Here is a 16,663-nt window from a genome sequence, read left to right on the forward strand (position 1 = left end):
TTTAAATTGAAGAAAGATACTGTAACGCCCCAAAAATGCTAGCAAGACAATAAATATACAAAATAAATAAAGAATGTAACTTGGTTAATGAAACATGACTAAATGGTAGCTAATTAAGTGATAAAGTCTAACTTAAAACACTTTATCAAAGTAGGAGGGACTAAAGTGCAAATATTAAACAAAGAGGGATTTAATTAGTAAAGGAAAAAGAAAAACACCATGTCTGGTGCTGGGATCGATCGAACAAGGGCAGGGAGAGGGTGATTAACCCTAAACTCAAGAAATCAAGAATTGAAGCTAAAATCTCAAGAAAATTCGATGCATGAGCCCCTCTTTGCGAAAATCTGACCCTAATTATTGAAGTGGTAAGTTTAATTTGCTGAATTTGTGAATTGTTGGAAAGGGGGTAAAACCCAATCTCGATTTCCTTGTATAAATTGTAACAAATCTGAGTTAAAATTTGCTTTAGAACAAGAATCATGCTTGAATTTAGGATTGTATGAAAAGTGTAGTGAAACCCCACTTTGTAAAGAATATGTTACTAATAGGAGGTTCATAAGGAATATGATCATGTTTTAGTTGATATGTGAAATTGTTGTGATGCTTGAATGCTAGATAAACTGAATTTAGAATGGGAATTATATGAAAATAGTAGAAAGAATTGATAAACTAAGTGAAAGAATGAATGTTCTAATGTAGGCGTGAAAGAAGAAGGTACAAGCACTAAGCAAGCGGAAGGAGCACGAGATCGAGGTATGTTTCGTTTTATACGAATCTTTATTATATATTTCCATTTATCTTAAATTTAATGTAAAAGCTATCCTTGTATGACGAACGCGACAATGTAGTAAGTAAGCGACAAATCCCTTGTGGATTTGGGTATGTTAATGAAAGTAGTGTTCATGCTTAACTCTCTATGAGAGTGGTTATGCTAAACCCAATCTCACGGGTCGAACGTGTATGCTTAACTCTCTATGAGAGTGGTTATGCTAAACCCAATCTCACGGGTTGAATGTGTATGCTTAACTCTCTATGGGAGTGGTTATGCTAAACCCAATCTCACGGGTTGAATGTGTATGCTTAACTCTCTATGAGAGTGTTTATGCTAAACCCAATCTCACGGGTCGAACGTGTATGCTTAACTCTCTATGAGAGTGGTTATGCCTAACCCAATTATTGGGTTGTTGTATGTTTAAGAGTAAGAATGTTTTATATGGATAAAGCTAAAACGAAAGGTTATGATTTTCTATGGAGATAACTAACTTTTTAAATTGTGAATGTTAATGTAGGTAAAGCACCTTTATAGGCGATTTGGAGCTATGGGACGAGCACATGTTCAAGCCTTATAATACCAAGCGCTTCCGCAACTTATATGCATACTTTTGGGTCCATGTTTTGTTACTTTGTTAAACTTGTTTGAAATGTTTTAGATTTGAAAACTCGTTACTTTTGTTGGGTTGGTTTTACGTAAAATGGGTCGTATGTAAATGATGTATGTTATGTCAAAACAGGGGGTATGTCCGTTTTACAAACGGGTCATGCCCAATTTTTGTAAAAATTTCTATTAAGTGTCAAAGTTGTGTTTCAATGTCCGAAAAATCTTGTTTATGTAATTAATCTATTATTAAGGAAAAGCGGTCCTTACAAGTTGGTATCAGAGCCAAGGTTTGAGAGATTCGAGCTTTTAACGCAATGCTTGAACTCAAACCGATGGCTCGTTCGAAAGTGTGCTCGCTCCAGAATCGCCAATGAGGTAATAATGTATGATTTCGATAAATGCTAGTATATGTAATGAGTTTGAGATGTAAAAAATTAAGTTAAGGATGTGAAGTAAGTAGTATGGGTAGCAAAACAATGAATTCCAGGTACCGTGTGGCTGGAAAACGGAACCGAGAAAGAATTAAAACGTTAAAAGTGAAGCTGCAGCGGATAAGCAAATGGCTGGCCGTCGCCGACGGCCAGACACCCGTCGCCGACGGGGTACCCTCATCCGACGCCTTAACACCCTGCCAACGGGTGATCATGTCCGACGGCTATTATACGAGCCCGTCGCCGACGGGCAACATAGCCGTCGCCGACGGCTTACCTAATGCCGAAACGCTGAATTGTTTTGTTTTTCATGTTTTGGGTTACCGGTTTGTCCGAAAGCTTATTTCTTGGCTACGTTGTGTCCATATAAGGTTTAACAAGTGTATGTAATCACTATTAGCGAACACAACGGGAATGGATTCGTAAGAATCAAAAGAAACGAAGCAAATGACATGAAATGGATTAAATGAATGATGATTAATGATTAAAGATATGTTGAATGATGATTAAAGTGTATTAAACGAAATATTAACATTGTGTAGATGGCTGATGCAAGAAATATTAATGATGATAATGATGATAACAATGATGTGGCTAGACAAGAAGCATTCGAGAACAGAGTTACAGAAGTAGCGGAAGGGGTTATACAAGCCAATCTTCCACGGTTGGCTCAAGAAGTAGAAAGCCGAGTTCTGGGGGTTGTGGATGCTATGATGACCAGTAGGTTCGAAGAGTTGAAGGAATTAATCGAAGGATCCAAGGGTAGAGGTAAGGAACGAAGGTGCACTTATAAGGATTTTATGGCATGCCATCCGATGACGTATGACGGTAAAATTGACCCAGTCGAATGTCAAAGATGGGTCTCGAATATAGAGGCGGTGTTTATACGAAGCCGTTGCGATAAGGAGGACCAAGTGATGTTCGCTACCGGTTTACTAACACATCAAGCGAAAGATTGGTGGGATGCGCACAGCAAGGAAATAGGCGACGATAGGCTGCAAGTTATGACTTGGCAAGAGTTCAAGGGGCCCTTCATGAGATATCATTGCCCTCAGTCGGCTATCGACAAAATTCAGGAAGATTTCTTACGCCTCTGGCAGAAAAATGAATCGGTGAATGAAATAGCAAACAATTTTATGGATAAGATGAAGTTCTGTGGAGAATTGGTAACAACCGAGAGGATGAAGATAAGTCGTTTCTATGGCGTGTTAAGGGCAGAAATTAGAGAGTTCATCACTCCCTCAAAATGTGAAACCCTCGAGGAGCTCATTGATTTAGCACGGGATAGGGAGATAGAGATTAAAAGACAAGAAGAGCGAGGTGAGAAGAGACCGAGTGAAAAGGGTGCAAATTTTAGCCCATCTAAAAAAGGGAAGTTTCAGGATCAAGGAAGGAAGGGCAAGTCGAAGGGTGGAATTACACCATGCAAGACGTGTGGGAAGCTCCACACCGGAGAATGTTTGCTAGGCAAAAAGGGGTGCTTCAAATGCGGGAAGGAGGGGCATTCGTCTTATCAATGCCCGAACAACCCAAAGACTTGTTTCAACTGTTTTGAAAGGGGGCATATCAAATCAGAATGCCCGAAGCTTCAGCAAGAATCAAAGAAAGAAGATAAGAAACAAGAGAGTTCTAAGGCGAGGGGGAGAATGTTTCAAATCACCTCAGAAGAAGCCAAATCCTAGCCGAATGTGGTTTCAGGTATCTTTTTAATAAACTCAATGCCGGTTTATGTATTGTTTGATACCGGGGCCACTATGTCATTTATCTCTAGTGAAATAGTACAACATCCTTCCTTTAAGATTGAACGGATGTCGATGCCCTTAGAAGTAGAGATAGCAGATAGTAAAAATTATTTGTTGCACGAAATATGTAAAAACTGTAAATTAACCATTGAGGATGAGGAGTTTGCTATTGATCTTATACCCATGATCTTGGGGGAATTTAAAGTAATAGTGGGTATGGATTGGATGTCCCGAAACCACGCGGAGATAAATTGTGAAACTAAAACTATACATCTCCAAGCTCCAAGTGGAAGGCGAATAAATGTACAAGGCGAAAGAAAGATGGAAGCGAAGTTATGTACCCTCGTTCAAGCTACCAAGTATGTACTCAATGGGAGTAGAGCATATTTAGCGTACGTAATAAATACTCAACAAGGCTCTCCGAAGCTGGAAGATGTTGAAATTGTGAACGAGTTTCCGGATGTATTCCCGGAGGAGTTGCCGGGTCTCCCTCCCGAGCGAGAAGTGGAATTTAATATCGAACTGAATCCGGGTGCGAAACCGGTCGCAAAGGCTCCCTATAGGTTAGCTCCCACGGAAATGCGGGAATTAATGACACAATTACAAGACCTCCTAGACAAGGGCTTCATACGCCCAAGTGTGTCGCCATGGGGAGCGTCTGTCTTATTTGTTAAGAAAAAAGACGGGTCGATGCGCATGTGCATCGACTATAGGGAGTTAAATAAGCTGACCATAAAGAACCGCTACCCTTTACCCAGAATTGACGACCTTTTTGATCAGTTACAAGGGGCGAGTTGGTTCTCCAAGATAGACGTGCGATCGGGGTACCATCAAGTTAGGGTACGGGAAGAAGACATTCCAAAGACCGCATTTAGAACCCGTTATGGACATTATGAGTTCTTAGTTATGTCCTTCGGGTTAACAAATGCGCCGGCGGCATTTATGGACCTTATGAACCGTGTATGCCGACCCATGTTGGATAGGTCTGTGATTGTATTCATAGATGATATTCTGGTTTATTCACGAAGCAAAAACGAACATGCAATACACTTGCGTGAAGTACTTGAAGTTCTCTGTAAGGAGAAGCTTTACGCAAAATTTTCAAAATGCGCCTTTTGGCTCAGGGAGGTGCAGTTTCTGGGGCACGTGATAAATTCGGAAGGTGTTTTGGTTGATCCTTCAAAGATCGATGCTGTAATGAAGTGGGTTTCTCCGAAAAACCCAACAGAGATAAGAAGTTTTCTGGGTCTTGCTGGATACTACAGAAGGTTCATACAGGATTTTTCCAAGATAGCCTTACCCTTAACAAAATTGACAAGAAAGAAAGAGAAGTTTGTATGGGGAAAAGAACAGGAGGAGGCTTTTCAAATGTTAAAAGAGAAACTATCAAGTCCCCCGATCTTAACATTACCAGACGGAACCGAAGACCTGGTGGTCTATTCAGACGCTTCACACCAAGGATTGGGTTGCGTTCTAATGCAAAGAGGGAGAGTTATCGCTTATGCTTCACGACAATTGAAGCCACATGAGGTGAACTACCCCACCCACGACTTAGAATTAGCGGTGGTAGTGTTCGCATTAAAGATTTGGAGGCATTATCTATACGGGGCAAAATGCACCATTTACTCAGACCACAAAAGCCTTAAATATTTCTTTGAACAGAAAGACCTAAATATGAGGCAGCGGAGGTGGTTGGAACTTATCAAAGATTATGATTGTGATATCCTCTACCATCCGGGGAAGGCAAATGTAGTAGCCAATGCATTAAGCCGTAAAGAGTATCCACCTCCCATAAGAGTGAAATCCATGAAGATGATAGTTACGCCACGATTACTCGAGGCGATACGCGAATCCCAGATAAAGTCGCTCGGAGCGGAAGACCTGAAGAGGGAACGATTAAAAGGTGTGATCTATAATCTAGAAGAGAATTCGACCGGGCTTAAGACGCGGTTCGGCCGAATTTGGATTCCGCGATTCTGCGAAGTCAAGGTTGCCTTGCTCGACGAGGCACATAAGTCTCGATATTCGGTCCATCCCGGGGCTACAAAGATGTATCGGGACTTGAAAGCCAATTATTGGTGGCCGGGTATGAAACGTGATATAGTTAAATACGTCGCGAAATGCTTAACATGCTCCCAAGTGAAAGTAGAACATCAAAAGCCGTATGGGAAATTACAACCTTTGGAGATACTGGTATGGAAGTGGGAGGAACTAACGATGGATTTGATAACCAAACTTCCTAAAACAAAGAAAGGGCACGATACAATATGGGTAATCGTAGACCGACTTACAAAAAGCGCTCACTTTTTACCCATCAAAGAAGCTTACTCTTCCGAGAAAATGGCAGAAATTTATATGAACGAGATCATATCCCGTCATGGAGTGCCCGTGTCAATTGTCTCGGATCGGGACACTAGATTTACTTCTCGTTACTGGCGAAAGTTTCACGAGAGTGTGGGTACGAAGTTGCACATAAGTACCGCCTACCACCCTCAAACTGACGGCCAGTCAGAAAGAACCATTCAAACGCTCGTTGATATGTTGAGGGCGTGTGCCTTAGATTTTGGGGGAAGTTGGGACGACCAATTGCCGCTGGTCGAATTTTCTTATAATAACAGTTACCATAGTGGTATTCAAATGGCACCTTACGAACTATTATACGGGAGAAAATGTAGGACTCCCGTATGTTGGGGCGAAGTGGGACAAAGAGAGCTTGCACCAAGTGATTTAATAGCAGTAACGAATGAAAAGATCGAAATGGTTAGAACAAGGTTGAAAGCAGCTCAAGATCGGCAAAAAGCTTATGCAGACAAGAGAAGGCGTCCTATCGAATTCCAAGTCGGAGATTTTGTCTTGCTAAAGGTGTCCCCATGGAAGGGTATAATCCGTTTTCGCAAACGGGGAAAGTTAGGTCCTCGTTACATCGGGCCGTTTAAAATCTTAGCTCGGGTTGGAAGGGTTGCGTATCGACTAGAATTACCGCCTGCTTTAGACGGGATTCACCATACCTTCCACGTGTCACAATTGAGAAAGTGCCTTGCGGATGAGACAGCACTAGTACCTCTTGATGATATTGAGTTGGACGAAGGGTTAAATTATGTCGAAAGACCCATAGCCATTAAGGATTTCAAGGTGAAGAGTCTTCGCAACAAAGCTGTTAGACAAGTGTTGGTACAATGGCAGCACCGGAAGGGTGCGGATCTTACGTGGGAAGCAGAAGACGAAATGAGGAGGCACTATCCTTTTCTTTTCGGTATGTCAATATTTAAATTATGATCAGGTTTCGGGGACGAAACCTCCTTTAAGGGGGGTAGACTTGTAACGCCCCAAAAATGCTAGCAAGACAATAAATATACAAAATAAATAAAGAATGTAACTTGGTTAATGAAACATGACTAAATGGTAGCTAATTAAGTGATAAAGTCTAACTTAAAACACTTTATCAAAGTAGGAGGGACTAAAGTGCAAATATTAAACAAAGAGGGATTTAATTAGTAAAGGAAAAAGAAAAACACCATGTCTGGTGCTGGGATCGATCGAACAAGGGCAGGGAAAGGGTGATTAACCCTAAACTCAAGAAATCAAGAATTGAAGCTAAAATCTCAAGAAAATTCGATGCATGAGCCCCTATTTGCGAAAATCTGACCCTAATTATTGAAGTGGTAAGTTTAATTTGCTGAATTTGTGAATTGTTGGAAAGGGGGTAAAACCCAATCTCGATTTCCTTGTATAAATTGTAACAAATCTGAGTTAAAATTTGCTTTAGAACAAGAATCATGCTTGAATTTAGGATTGTATGAAAAGTGTAGTGAAACCCCACTTTGTAAAGATTATGTTACTAATAGGAGGTTCATAAGGAATATGATCATGTTTTAGTTGATATGTGAAATTGTTGTGATGCTTGAATGCTAGATAAACTGAATTTAGAATGGGAATTATATGAAAATAGTAGAAAGAATTGATAAACTAAGTGAAAGAATGAATGTTCTAATGTAGGCGTGAAAGAAGAAGGTACAAGCACTAAGCAAGCGGAAGGAGCACGAGATGGAGGTATGTTTCGTTTTATACGAATCTTTATTATATATTTCCATTTATCTTAAATTTAATGTAAAAGCTATCCTTGTATGACGAACGCGACAATGTAGTAAGTAAGCGACAAATCCCTTGTGGATTTGGGTATGTTAATGAAAGTAGTGTTCATGCTTAACTCTCTATGAGAGTGGTTATGCTAAACCCAATCTCACGGGTCGAACGTGTATGCTTAACTCTCTATGAGAGTGGTTATGCTAAACCCAATCTCACGGGTTGAATGTGTATGCTTAACTCTCTATGGGAGTGGTTATGCTAAACCCAATCTCACGGGTTGAATGTGTATGCTTAACTCTCTATGAGAGTGTTTATGCTAAACCCAATCTCACGGGTCGAACGTGTATGCTTAACTCTCTATGAGAGTGGTTATGCCTAACCCAATTATTGGGTTGTTGTATGTTTAAGAGTAAGAATGTTTTATATGGATAAAGCTAAAACGAAAGGTTATGATTTTCTATGGAGATAACTAACTTTTTAAATTGTGAATGTTAATGTAGGTAAAGCACCTTTATAGGCGATTTGGAGCTATGGGACGAGCACATGTTCAAGCCTTATAATACCAAGCGCTTCCGCAACTTATATGCATACTTTTGGGTCCATGTTTTGTTACTTTGTTAAACTTGTTTGAAATGTTTTAGATTTGAAAACTCGTTACTTTTGTTGGGTTGGTTTTACGTAAAATGGGTCGTATGTAAATGATGTATGTTATGTCAAAACAGGGGGTATGTCCGTTTTACAAACGGGTCATGCCCAATTTTTGTAAAAATTTCTATTAAGTGTCAAAGTTGTGTTTCAATGTCCGAAAAATCTTGTTTATGTAATTAATCTATTATTAAGGAAAAGCGGTCCTTACAGATACGGATGGTAAAGTAACAAAGCACAAGGCGCGTTTAGTAGCTAAGGGTTATGTGCAGCAAAAGAGAGTTGATTTTGAAGAAGCATACGCACCTGTTGCTCGGCTAGAAATGATTAGACTTCTTTTGGCAATCACAGCAAAAGGGAACTGGACTGTACATCATTTAGATGTGAAGTCTGCATTCCTTAACGGAGAACTTAAAGAAGAAGTCTACGTGACACAGCCGAGTGGATTCAAGGTCAAGGGAAAAGAAACACTGGTGTATCGACTACATAAGGCTCTGTACGGTTTAAGACAAGCTCCGAGGGCTTGGAACGCTAGACTGGATCAAGTGTTAAAAGAACTTGGTTTCAGCAGGTGTGTACATGAACAAGCTGTTTATAAGGTACACGAATCAGATTTTATTCTTATTGTTGGAGTCTATGTTGATGATCTGATTGTGACTGGGTCAAGTGAGAAGAGAATTCACGAGTTTAAAGGAAAAATGAAATCTGTTTTTGACATGACTGACCTGGGAAAATTGTCATACTATCTTGGTATTGAGGTCGAACAAACCAAGACGAGAATCTCAATAAAACAGGAGGCGTACGCGAAGAAAATTCTAGAGATGGCAGGTATGGCAACGTGTAATGCTACGGCGTTTCCCATGATGCTAAAACCGCAGTTGACAAAAGATGAAGAGGGAGACAATGTTGATCCAACCATGTACAGAAAGATAATTGGAAGCCTTCATTATTTGATTCATACTCGGCCAGATCTTAGTTACTCGGTCGGGGTTGTGAGTAAGTTTATGCAGTCCCCAAAGCAAAGTCATTTTGCAGCGGTCAAACAAATTTTGCGATATGTTCGAGGTGCAACGGGTTACGGGCTGAAGTACAATAAAGGTGGAGATGGCAGACTAATTTGGTACTGTGACAGCAGCTTCGGTACTCATGTTGAAAACCGACGATGCACGATAGGTATGACATTTTATTATTCAAACAATTTAATTACATGGTCATCACAGAAACAAAAGACGGTCGCTCTTAGTTCCTGTGAAGCTGAGTTTATGGCAGCAACATCGGCGGCTTGTCAAGCATTGTGGCTAAGAAATTTGATTAGTGATTTATTGGGAAAAGAGGCACAAGTTGTGAAATTGTTTGTTGATAATGAATCTGCCATAGCGTTGATGAAAAACCCTGTTTTCCACCAGAGAAGCAAACATATCGACACCAAACATCACTTCATACGTGAGTGTGTTGAACGAGAACAGGTGATAGAGACTGAATTGAATGGAGATGATGAAAGCAAATTTGTAACTATATTGTTTGATTGAAGAAGAAGACAATACAAAATAATAACCGCCGAAGTGGCCAGGGCTATGCCCTTCTCAATGCATAAGCATGAGCCTAACAACTTACTAATTTCTCTCCTCCCCTTCACTAATGACTAATGCCTTATTTATAGAAATAGAAATACACTTTACCCCCTCCTAGAATCGACAAGTGACAATTAACTATAAACCAGATTATGATTCCTATCATTACTCCCCCTTCAAAACAGTATTGCCCTCAAGACTGGGAATGACAACTGACTCGACATCCAAGCGTAGATTTCCTCGAGAGTGTCTCAGGTGGTCGAGGTTGCCCATGCACCACCCAAAGATGACTAGTGGGGATCATTCCTCCCTTACAACCTGAGCGTCGATCGTGGAATTCGAACGAAAATTTCCCCCTGTCAAAGGGAACTGAAATTGGGACAAAAATCGGAGGTTTTATCATCCCCGCCAGCAATAATTTTCCAGCAACTTGGATAGGGACATGTACCAAAGGAAAGGGAAAAGAGACCAACTGTGATGCGGAATAGATGGTGTCACGAAACAGAAACTGGATTGCTGAAGTAAGTACGTCACCCAGCGATCCCAGACTTGTAGAGCCCAGATCCGCAACCATTTTCTGCTGAATATGTAGGCCCACTATAGTGTCCAAGCCCAACTTTCCTTGCATACTATCTGATGTAGCCCAATCAGTCGTGTGCGGCCCTAAATACCCAACGCCAAACGATTTAGCATCAGCCGAAACCATCGAAGACGGCAATTGAGAGCTGGAACCTGAAGAACGTGAAATCGTATGACCACACAGGTGTGCTTCAGATCTGGACACGATTGCCTCCAATTGAGCTAATAGAGCCGAGCGATCACCAGACAAATCCCTGTTGGAAGCAGATTTAAGACTAGAAGAAGTAAATACCGCACCAGAATCGACTCCTGAACCAAGCGAATCTGATAGCCCTGACTTTGGTGGAAGATCGGTGTGTTTTGTCTCCTGATCCTTCATCCACGCGAGCATCACCTTACGAAATTCCGTAGATTTCGCCAGATATGCATCTAACACAGAGAGAGAAGCCTTAATCTCAGCGACATCTGATTGTAATTTTTGAATCCGCAGTTCGTGAACATCTAATCTAGCATTCTGATTCACCATGATTTAATCGGAAAAACAAATGGAAGAATTGGAATTATAGATCTGGAAATAGAAATCGAAGTGAGATATGAGAATCTGGAAATGAAATCGAACTGGATAGAGCAGAGGTAGGGCAGATCTAAAACGAATTGGATCTGAGATCCGACTATGACATAGATCCGAGAATTGAAGATAGATCTGGTTGAATTTGTGATTGATCAGTAGTAGAGCAGAAGTGACAATTGAAGAATAGTGAAAAAAAATAAAACAGAGGAAGAAGGTGAAGCTGAATTCAGACGCTAATGTGAGGAATCACCTGAAATTGAAGATGAATGGAGAGCAGGGTAGGCAGGTCGGACCAATGATAGAGACTGAATTGAATGGAGATGATGAAAGCAAATCTATAACTATATTGTTTGATTGAAGAAGAAGACAATACAAAATAATAACCACCGAAGTGGCCAGGGCTATGCCCTTCTCAATGCATAAGCATGAGCCTAACAACTTACTAATTTCTCTCCTCCCCTTCACTAATGACTAATGCCTTATTTATAGAAATAGAAATACACTTTACCCCCTCCTAGAATAGACAAGTGACAATTAACTATAAACCAGATTATGATTGCTATCAACAGGTGTGTGTCGAACATGTGAGTGGAAATCTGCAGAAAGCAGATATATTGACAAAACCGCTGGCACGAGTGAAATTTGCTGAAATGAGGAGTCTTGTCGGAGTGGAGGACTTGCACGAAGATGTCTACACTACGGGGGAGAGTGTTGGAGAAGTGTTGACTGACTCTAAAGGAAATTAGCGTTGCTAAAGTGAACGTTGGGAACTGTTTTGACTAATAAAAGTGGAAGACTACTTCTGCAGTAAAGTTTGTTATTTTCTTCCATTATTTAAAGTCGCAGTAGCTTTAGTTTTTATTATTCACTTTCAATTCCAATTAGTCAAAAATATTGTAATCATTCAGTTGTCCTCTTGAAGCATTCAATTATTGAATAAAATTGATTACATTCGACTGAACATCTGTTTCTTTTCTTTGATTACTTTTGTAACTTCGTCTGACCAAATCCAACAGTGAATGGGTCAAATATTTTCTGTTCACAAACGCAATTAAAAGATCGAGTCAAGTCAAACTGGTTCAGCATGACCCGTTACCCAAATCCAACAACACATCCACCGCTTCAACAAGATTAACAACGTAACTAATCAACAATATCAACAACCATCAACTAAATTTTGGATCTATGTAATTAGGAAATCATCATACTGAGTTTTGGCAAACATGTCTAGGCAATCAAAAAAATAAAAGTGAAGGAATATGCAGACAATTCAAACTTATGTTAATAATCAGTTCACCGTCTCTTCTATAAATTTGATTAATTTAACTATTATGATCCTAACAAAAGATCATATTGTTATTCATTTATTAACTGTGACAAGCTACTTGCTAACTGCGAATGAATTAGGAGAAATATATATATTTCTTAAAAATATATAAGTTTATGAATCTTCTTCTATTAGATTATTCAAAAAGAGATCGTCTCATCTTAATAATCAACAGAATTGCACAACACACAGATTGAATTTTACATGTAGTCCATGAGCAAATGTTGAAAGAACACCATTCACATGAACAAACCTTGTATTGATCTTCAATGAAAAATGAAAAAAAAAATCAATCGTATAAACCCAGAATCTAGAAGTTGATACATAACCTGAATCCACACATCTGCAGAAAAAATTGGCATAACAGTACACAAAAAATGATTAAGGGTATAAAAACTATATAAGTGATTTGAGTTGCATGCTATCAATGGGATCTCAGGTTAGAGTGTAAGACACTTAGACTCGTCAATATTCAGAGATTGGTCAACCCGCCTAACCTGGAGACCCACCCATTTAGCCAGTGTTGTATCAGATCTGTTATGAGTGGAAATAAAAAGAAAAAAGTAAAAACTGAAATGATCCTTGTAGCAGCTACCTGCATTTTCCTTGACAGTTCCAGACCAGTTTACAGTCGTATAAACCGCAAGTACAATACCGCCAATCGGGTCGACCGCAACAACTAATCCAACTACATCTGTTGGCAATGCATAATTGTTTTAGATACTACTCAATATCCGCATTCATCACTGACAGGAATAATCTCGTTTCCTGGCGCAAAGCATGTTCCAATCGGTTGTATTCCCATCATAACCTACAAAAGATCCATACGATTAAGAAACCGGGCCTACTGACCACTAAACATTAGACACTGAAACCTTAATAATAATACACATTGGAAGGGTAACCGTTGGAATGATAAGTCGATGTTGGTTCCATAAAAGCATAAGACAAAGTAGTTACAACCTTGTTGCTAGGCTGAATCTGAACATTCCAGCGTCCAGAGAAATCTGAAATTGTAATCATATACAAAACACCCAAAATATTTAAACTTGTTTAACCTCAATTATTGTCAAAACAAAATGAAAGAAGGGTAACATCTTTAAATGTTATAACATAAGACAAAACAAAAACTCACCATCTTAATGGAATCAGACATTTCCAGACATTTTGTTTGAGAATCAAAAGATGAGTTCTTCAACAAAGCAGCATGATAGAGATCGGAAGGTGAATTTGTGAACTCAGATCTGAAATTGAAAGACAATAAGAAATTGGCAGGAAGATTTCATTAATAGGAACAAACGGAAACGGAAATTACAGAGATAATTCTAGGGCTACGCCCTCTCTCACTGCAAATGCACGAGCCCTAACAAACTAACAAACTTAATCAATTCTCTCTCGTTTTATTCATTACTATTTATACTAATATTCATCTAACAAACTCTTAATCCTATTTAGAACTTTCACATTGCCCCTTATAGAATTAACATATACTATTGAGGTAAATCCTTTGAGGTAAAAATGTATCACTACTACCCCCATCAATTAAGTCTTGACCCCAAGACTTGCAAATGGAGTGGTCCGAATCACGAAAAACCCCTGCCTGCAGATTATCATGGGAAGCCTGATTTTCCAGCACAAAATTAGCCCCCTCCATAACATCATACTCATCCTCACCCAATAACAAAACCTGAAGGGTCCCCTCAGGGCATTTGTGAGTCGGCCCATACTGTTGACCACAACGAAAACACAATCCCTTCTTCTTACGATCCTCCCACTCAGTACGAGAAAGCGCACGAACCCCCTTGTCCCGCTGAAAAACCTGGCTCAGAGTCGAAGGAGGAATACCAGCCTTTGAGGCAGAACTGGAACGATTGGAGTTGGACTAGGCTGTGGAAACTGAATCAAGGGTCTTAAGACGTAACGAAGAGTGGGGCAGAATGGCCCAAACAGAAAAGCCCATCCCCCGACCCAGAGGTATGCGACCCAAACGGCTGAAGGTATCGGAAACGAGTTATCAACGGTGTTTCAGAAGGGCGTAACATAGATTCCATATCCTTAGCCAAATACATAGCGTCTAATCGAGAGTGGGGGCAATGCAATCGTACCCATTGCTTCACATCAGATTTTAAACCAGCACCAAAGTAACCCAGTGCTTGAGATTTAGGCAACCTAGGGACCAAGGACAATAGATACTCGAAATCGTTGATGTAATCATAAATTGATTTGGATTGCTGAATCCTGGCTAGTTGTTCATACGGATTTTGAATTTCCTGGCCACTAAAACGTTGCAGCACTTCCGATTGAAATTCAAGCCAAGAGAGAGACTGTTGAACCTGAGTGATGATCGTAAACCAGTGTTGAGCAACACCTATCATACTCAATTGAGCAAGCTGCAATCAAGAAGCATCAGCGGCATGATTGAGATCGAAATACAAATTTTCCTTCTGGATCCAGCATTGCGGATCAAAACCAGAGAACTCAAACAATTTCACCTTCTTCACAGCCCATGGTAAGCCAGACGGAGGATCAGAAGGGCCAGATGTAGGGTCGGATGTCGAGAACACCATACCTGAGGATCCAGATCCAGATGAATCATCAATATGTTTCTTCTCCTGCGACTTCATCCACGCTAAAACAACTTTGTGGAATTCAGCGGATTCCACACGAGCTTCATTAAATACCAAGAGAGACGCCTTGATCTCTGTAACATCAGATTGTAGTTGCCGGATTTGCTGTTCATGAGTATCCAATCAAGATATCTAATTCACCATGAGTGAATCAGAAAAACAGATGGAAGGATTGGATTTAGAAACCGAAAGTAGAAATCGAACAGAGATCTGATAGTCAGAAGTGATATCGAATCAGAGAGAGCAGAGGAAGGGCATGTCGGACGAATGATAGAGATCGGATGGTGAACTTGTGAACTCAGATCTGAAATTGAAAGAGAATGAGAAATTGGCGGGAAGATTTCATTAATAGGAACAAGTAGATGTGAAAATTACAGAGATAATTCCAGGGCTACGCCCTCTCTCACTGCAAACGCAGAGTCCTAACAAACTAACAGACTTAGTCCTATTCTGTCTCGTTTTATTCATTACTATTTATACTAATATTCATCTTACAAACTCTTAACCCAATTTAGAACTTTCACTTTGCCCCTTATAGAATTAACATATACTATTGAGGTAAATCCTTTGAGGAAGAACCGTATCACAACAACATCTGCATCAAAAAGTTCAAAATTTTTAGTTGCTTAAAACAGTATAGTTAAACCCTAAAGAGCGGAAAATCTCCTACACCAATTTCTAGCCGCATAAATGATAAATCAAGATTAACAACAACGTATAGAAACAAGATATGATTTTGATCTTCAAGAAAAAGGAAGAAACCCAGTTCATATAAAAGGAAAACAGTGATGAATATTTCAAGAAAGTGTGAGAAAACATAATATACCATCTGGTGACTCCTGTTATCCTTACCGAAATCGTCGTGGTTTTTCGCCTTAACCTAGGCTCTCCACCAGTACAACCCTCGCGCCTAATAGTGGTCCGAATTGTCACCGGTGACCCCTTTTATCCTCGCAAGGTTTCCCCTCTTCTTCTCTCTGACGTTTCTCTTTGTCTCTCTCATTGATAATATGGGATATGTTTTACCATTAAATTGCATTCAAAGTATTATAGAGTAGAGGGGGTGATGGAAACCGCCGGAAGGCGAGACGCTTCATTTGCTATTGAAGACGGAAGGGCACGACGCACGCAATAGGGTTTTAAGGGGCAGCATATTTGGAAATAGGGGACAAAAGTGGAGGGTAATTAACTTGGGAACTCTTGTGGCGTCTTAAAATTGTGAGGGTAAATTCCATCTATGTCCACTGAAATTCTTTATATAGTATTATAGATTACAGATAAAAGAATTTAAAACACGAGATTATGGATCTATACAAGAAACAAACTGAAGAAAATATCCTTCCTCATTCTAATTTAACAAAATCATGCATCTAAGTGCATCACCAATGTTGGATGCGTTTGAAAGTGTGAACGATTGTTGTCGTCTTGATTTCCAGACCGCAGCGCATTGGCAATGGATGGGCCCTCTTTAACAACACACACTCTCTCTCACACACACACATTTGTTTTAATACTAGGGTATGTACCCATGTAATACACAGGTTAAAGATTGAAATTTATATAATTAATAACTTTAAAATTATAATAACTCAAGAAAGTTAATCAACTCAAACGCTTAAAAAGAAAACTGCATCACCTACAACAAGAAGCTTAAAGTGACCTGCCCAACACACGAACAATATTAAATTTACAGGATATACCAAAAA

General features: G+C 39.8%; 2 long non-coding RNA genes across 5 annotated transcripts; one reads left to right on the plus strand and one right to left on the minus strand.

Moving 5' to 3' along the window:
- The first annotated feature begins 274 nt into the window (after window positions 1-274).
- On the plus strand, window positions 275-7,601 carry LOC118486290. Its single transcript, XR_004878311.1, has 3 exons — window positions 275-365; window positions 700-753; window positions 7,548-7,601. It is a non-coding gene; the product is annotated as an uncharacterized LOC118486290 (long non-coding RNA).
- Window positions 7,602-12,480: 4,879 nt separating this feature from the next.
- LOC110908918 lies at window positions 12,481-16,443 on the minus strand. Of its 4 annotated transcripts, none has more exons than XR_004878314.1 (4): window positions 15,810-16,441; window positions 13,466-13,574; window positions 12,926-13,337; window positions 12,481-12,673 (listed from the first exon to the last, which is right to left on the minus strand). It is a non-coding gene; the product is annotated as an uncharacterized LOC110908918 (long non-coding RNA). The 4 variants fall into 4 exon arrangements; XR_002575028.2 differs by having other exon boundaries at window positions 12,601-13,141; window positions 13,294-13,337; window positions 15,810-16,436; XR_004878313.1 differs by having other exon boundaries at window positions 12,601-13,337; window positions 13,466-15,261; window positions 15,810-16,443.
- Window positions 16,444-16,663: the final 220 nt, after the last annotated feature.

This window comes from Helianthus annuus, chromosome 14 (genome assembly GCF_002127325.2).
Source record: "Helianthus annuus cultivar XRQ/B chromosome 14, HanXRQr2.0-SUNRISE, whole genome shotgun sequence".
Taxonomy (NCBI): domain Eukaryota; kingdom Viridiplantae; phylum Streptophyta; class Magnoliopsida; order Asterales; family Asteraceae; genus Helianthus; species Helianthus annuus.